We start from the raw sequence: 6471 nt of genomic DNA, 5'->3' as shown, positions 1-6471 counted from the left end.
TTATAATTAAATAACCAGCAGGCACTGTGGTGGTTGGGTATATTTGGCAAGAAATATTGATGAGAATTTCTTACTGTAACAACATGCATGTGTATAAAGTTCAGCAACATGAGTTCTTTGTCTGTGAGCATTGTACAATCAATATTCTATTACTGCAGTGTGAACTTTGCTGCATTGTAGCTAGCTTAAATGTGAAAGATTCAAGAATGCAACAATGGAAGGTATTCTGACTTCTATATCTAAAAATACATGTAAGCTGTTTATTTCAGTAATAACTCTACTCTGATAATTGTTGCTTCAGTTACTATTGATGTAATATCATTAAACAGCAGTGCTGAAAGTTTTATTTTAATTGGGATTTTCTTCAGTAATTTCAAAGCATTTTCTTCTTGATGACTTTGTATTCTTTCTACTTGTTTTGTATAACAAAGATCTCCACAGCATCAGGAGATCCATTAAATAGATAGCTTGTATTTTTTTAACCTGAAATTATATTTGACTCAAACCATACTGGCCATTTTGTGAAATGAGGTCTTTCTGAAAGTGGTATGAAATGCTTCAGAGCAAAGGGAAGGGTGTGAAGCTATTACGGTACAAGTTAATGTTACATTTTGGATATCAGTAAAGTTTATGATAAGGTTTCTCACAGTACCTTTTTGGATAAAATGTCCAGTACATAGCTAGAGAAAACCATAATGTGATGGGAAACAGCTGGCTGACAGATTACTCTCAAAAGGTTGTAGTAATTGGAATTGCATCAGGTTTGTGACTTGTCAGTAGTGGGATTCCACAGGGCCCTGTCTTAGGGCCAGTTCTCTTCAATATTTTTATCAATAATCTGCGTCTAGGACTCAAATGCATACTAAGCAAAATTGCAGAGCTGTTGCCTCTCTCAGAAGTACAGAGGCCTCATGGAGAAATCTTAGCAAATTAGAGGGTGGGGCAATCACAGAAAGAGAAAAGCCTTCATGTGCTGTTCCCTGAAATAACCACTGTGACATCTTTTGTCCAGGGTTCAAAAACTCCCTTATTTACCCAAACTGCTCTGCCACTTTTGCTGAATTGAATTTTGAATTTATTTGGTCATTTTCTTTGGGAGATGGAAGTAAAGTTTGTCCACATGACTTTACGAGTCCTGATTTGACTCTTGCTTTAACTACTTTGTACATCAATTTCACTGGTGTTACTGAGTGGATATCATACTGCTTTTTCTTCCCTCTTCTTTCCTAAATTCTGTGAGGAAAATACGGGAAAACAATGTTTTTAGAGAAATTGGGATATACAGTTCTCTCATTTTTAAAGTGTCAAAGCACCATACCACATGTTCAGTATTTGAATGGATTTTCCTTCTAGGGTCAGTGTCCAAAGAGGGAGGTCAGAAAAGATCATTTCTCTATGGGTGCTGATTGGAAGACAGCACTCAGCCCTTACTTCTACCTTCATAACAGCAGGAAAGCACTTGAGGGAAGAGCTGTGCTGCAATGTTATGCTATACTAGAGGGTTTCATTTTTTGTGGAAGTGTCATAGGTGGGAAGACTGAAGTGATCTTAAAAGGTCCTGACTGCTGTGCCCCTTTTTTTTTTTTTTTTTTTCCTTGACCATTTGTCATATTTTGTAAGAGGCTTTAGAATCCTTGTCCTGTCCTCTGGTATGTGTCCTCTGCTGCATATCTAGTAAGAGTTCTTTCATCCAAACCATCAGTGCAAGCATTAAGTTGTAGAAGACTGAGGACAGGCCTCTATGGAATCCATTGGCTGTACCATCTAATTCATGCTTTCTTAAAAGAATCAGGTGAGGCAATGTCATAAACCACACTGAAATCTAGTTATTTCAAAACTACTGCTTCTGCTCTGCCTATGAAAAGCATAATTTCTGTCACAGGAAGAGCAGATCAGCTTATCTTGTTCATGACTACTATTTATCATGCTGTTATTTTCTAAGGCTTACACACTGATTATTCCCTTCATATTTTTTTTATTTTTTTTCCTAAGGAAAAGCTGTTTGTCTTCCTTCTTGCCCTCATGAGTTTTTTTTAGCACCACATTTGCCTTATTTTATGGACTATCTCTCCATTCTCTGTGATATCTCAGTGACAACAACTAATGCTTCTGAGATTGCTCAGATGCTATTTCACACAAGAGTGAGATTCATTAGGCACAACTGATGTGAAAGAACTTAATTTATCAAAGTGTCTGCTGCATCTGATGTCTTCTTACTCCTTTTTTCACTTGTGCTAATTATATTAATTTTAATTTAATTAATATATTAATATTAATATATTAAGATGGTATTTTTTTTTCTTTCTAGAGTAACATTGAATCACAGGTTGCTATTTTCAGCGGGGCAGGAAATATTCACTTGGGCTTCCACCTCAATCTGCTTGTTTTCTCTTTCTAGTGATATCTCATTCTGGACTTTGATCTTTGTGTTTTTTTTTTTTATATCTGTAAATGCCCTTGTTTCAAACACTTCTATCAGTTCCACCTGACTTATAGTTTCTATGTGATTTGATGCAAAGATCACAGCAGGATCAATCATTTTAGCCACCTACCTTCACTGAGTTTATTCTGTCCCCATGATGAGATTGTTTCCTCTTCTTTAAAGAACATTTGACTCACTAGGTCTTAGCTATTAGTTCTCCGAATTTCTTAAACTTTGCTTCATTTAAGTCTGTTGTCCTTAATTGGCTGGACAGTTCTGCTCATCTGTCGTTTTGTATATGCTTCCACCCAACTTCAATTTCACAAGCAAGGTAATACCAATGTTATTTTTTCCCCTATGCATCTCTCTTCTAGAAGCTGTACTTGTTCATGGTTAAGTGAATTAGTTCACCATGTCTTTTGCCTGGTTATTCACTATATTTATTCTATTAGTGTTTGGATGTCAAAACTCACTTCTTACAGCTTCATCATGAATAAATATACTCCCCAAATAGAGCCCTTCCCAATATAACCTTATGAGGTATGTGTGTTTTGTTGCAGATATGAAGCCCTTTCTTTTTGCCTACTTCTGAGAGGAGCATGTGATGTTATTTCTATGCTCTTCACAGACATGAATATTAAAACATTTTTAAAAGAATCATTTGAATTGGAAGGAATCTTTAAAGGTCATCTAGTCCAACTCCCTTGCAATGAAAAGGGACACCTAGAGCTAGATCAGGTTGCTCACCTTGATTATCTCCAAGGACAGATATCCACCACATCTCTGGGCAACCTTTTCCAGTGCTTCCCTTCTCTTCTTTTTTTTTTACTAATGAAAATTTTTTCTTAATTCAAATTGCCCCTTTTTTAGTTTGAAACCATGTTCCCTTGTCCTGTTATAAAACATTGATAGAAAGTGTGTCCCTTAAATACAAGGTGAAGTTTCCATGAAGAAACACAACTAAGGCTCTGAGAAACCTCATTACCCTTGTGAGAACTGCCTTGAATTTGTGAAACACAGGGATTCAGTGGCCTTCTAAAATATTTAGGTTTACAAGTATAGAAAACTGAAACACAGATTTTAGAAGAATAATCAGAATCACGACTGTTTCTAAAATGTTAGTCTTATTCTGTATAGCAGCACAAGATTTTGTTACTGTAAGAATGGAATGTTGTTTCTGCATTAGATATTGAAAAGGAGTGAATTAATCTGAAGAAGTAGAGCACAATGTATTGGTATTTCTGTAACTTGTCCTTAGAAATAGCTGATGTGAAAAAGTAGAAATACCATATGTTAGTAACATATTTTAAAAACTTAATTGCTGAATTGTGATTAATTCTTGCTTGCAAAACTGCAATAGTTTTAAATGTTGCAAGCAGTATAGGTATAGTATTATGGACTAGAAAGCATGTTGTAGGGCTATTCTATTTGGATAACAGACCCTCAGCAAAAGGAAAACAGACTTAACAAACACCAAAACAGGCAGGGCCTCCACACAAGACTGGATTGCCTTGCTCTTTGGGTAGGTTGGGATGCAACATGCAGACATGAAGATACTCCCCTCTACCCTCCTTCCAAGCTTATCTCTATGAAAGGGTGAGCAGATGTCCAGAAACAATGGTTGAGTGTTGAATGAGCAAATGTGAGAAGTTAACTAATTAGCGATACATGCTTAGCTAGCAAAAATTGATGTTTATCCAGTACCCGTATGTTTAGTTGAGCGTCAGGAAGATTGTGACCCTGAAGTACTCAGCCAATGAGGAACTGGGGAGAAAGAGATGGGAGTCGAGTAATAGAGCATAAAAGATGTAACAGTGTTTTCTGCGTGCTCTCCTGCTTGCAGGATGCCTGCCTTTGCAATTGCAAATAAAATCTGTTTTATCAGAGATACCATCCTGATAAATTATTTGGGTATTTCCAGCATTACTACTTGAGCGTTCATGATGCAGATAATGCCTTTTGAACATACCATCATTTATTTATTTTTGTCTTTTTACTCAATAAAAGGCCAAGGAATATTTTTGTGTCCCTCATAGTGTGGCTCTTCTCTCCATATTTAACCTCGTTTCCTCCCAAAAATAGGTTGGTTGTGTTTAGTGTACATATACTTTGGAGCATGTACCATCCTTTATACTATGCCTGTCTGCTACTTTTAAGAGTATTGACTAGCATTGAGCAAAATCATGCGGTAGCACTGAAGTAGTTAAATAAAACAAATACTTATGGGCTGGGAAACTACTTCCTTCCTCAGGACTTTTTTTTTTTTTTCCAAATGCAGTTCCAAGAAAACCTCTCATTAAGTTGCTGTTAGCTATGCAGTGACATTCTCTGGAAATCTGCTTTACTTGTTACTACTGAAATTTTTTAAGTTCAGCTTTTCCAAACATTTTGCCCAATGCATAACTGGAAGACAATGATTATTGCACCAGAGTGAAAAATTTAGTAAGTTGTTATTTTAAAAAAATATATTCAATAGTTTCACTGTGCATTTCATCACAACACAAATAAAAATATTTGAAGAACAATATGTGTTTAGAACAACACTTGAATACCAGGAGAAAACTGAATTCTAACAGCTTTTTCCTAGGCCCTGTTTTAAACAAAAGTGGATAGTGCTGAAAAAGACAGGCTATGGTATTTATGCAGGGCAGTTAAACAAAAACGACCTTTTAGATTTTGCATTTCTATCTCTTACATGAGTGATTCAACTCTGAGAATTTGGGTTTTAAAAGTTTGTATAGAATTAAATGAACAGATGCTACTTTTAACAGTGTTATTATTTAGTATTTCATGTTATATATTATGGAGTTTTTTTTGTGGTTTTTTTTTTCTTCAGCAAGTTTGTTTTTGATGCATTATGACTGAGAATAATTTTTTTTTTTTTAACTGCAATGGAGTCTGGGAGATACAGATCAGTGCTATGTACTGCCTGGTGCAGCATGCTGTTCTCAGCAGTTCTGATTCCGTGGAACTATGTCCAAGTTTAACAATGAGTGTAAGTCCTGAGTGAAGAACATATCTCTGAGCATCTGTATATATTGTGCTGTGTTGTCCCTGCGCTTGAAGAAGAAAGCTCTCATTTGCCATATTCTCTCTTGTCCATGACAGACAATCTCAATTTCTCACCTGTTTATGCCTGAGAATGTTATGAAATATGGTTTTTATTGCTAAGGGTTAAAGCTATGTGACAGGCTTGAGCCAGTCTAGAGGTTTGGTTATACCTCCAAGGCAGTTCCACTTTCCCATTCTGCCTCATTTTCCTTTCTTTCACTCTTCGTTTTGCAGTCTTGACCTCTCTGTTGAGCTGGCTCTGTGCTTCCTCTGATCTTGCTCCAAGCCAATGCAAACTTGCTCAAATAGTAGAAAATCAATCTAGTGGAACAGTAAAAAAAAAAATAAAAAAATAAAAAAAAAAATTTTTACCTTCTGTGTTAGACATTGGTTACTGCTTGTGCTGTAGAGGAAGAATTGTGGAGGTAAGAAAGGTGACATTCAAAATGTATGTTTGCATACATACATGGGTTTCTTTTTTGATTATAGCAAATATTAAATGGGCTCATCTGCATCATGTAACCTCCACGCTTGGAACTGATTCGGATGTATAGAAAATTTACTTAAGGGTAAGTGCATCAGCTGAGTGGCAGTAAGATGCAATAAACTCAGCCATGGATAAGACTTTTGTCTAGCTCCATTTATTTGAATAATAACTCTCTGGTAAGTGCAACACTTGAACTTTGGTCAGATTACCTCCATTGAAAAGTATATTTGGATTTGTAGACTTTGGTCAGCAGAAAAATCAATGGATAAATTCCAGTCTAATTCAGCTAACAGCCTTGTGCTTCAACTTAGATGCCCCTACTGCTTAGACAGATAAAAATTTGTCACTGAAGACATTAGCCTCTTTCTATTGATTAGAGAGGGAACTTTGACCTTTAAATCTGGAGAACCAAAGGAAGTGCAAATAAGGTGCCTAAGGCTGGGTGATTGGATCCTGCTCATTGCGCATTCGAATAAAGATAGAAGAAAAAAAAAAAAGGCAAAAAAAAAAA

This window comes from Meleagris gallopavo, chromosome 2 (assembly GCF_000146605.3).
Source record: "Meleagris gallopavo isolate NT-WF06-2002-E0010 breed Aviagen turkey brand Nicholas breeding stock chromosome 2, Turkey_5.1, whole genome shotgun sequence".
Lineage (NCBI taxonomy): Eukaryota > Metazoa > Chordata > Aves > Galliformes > Phasianidae > Meleagris > Meleagris gallopavo.
The sequence above is the reverse complement of the archived record's forward strand: the minus strand, read 5'-3'. Positions refer to the sequence as shown.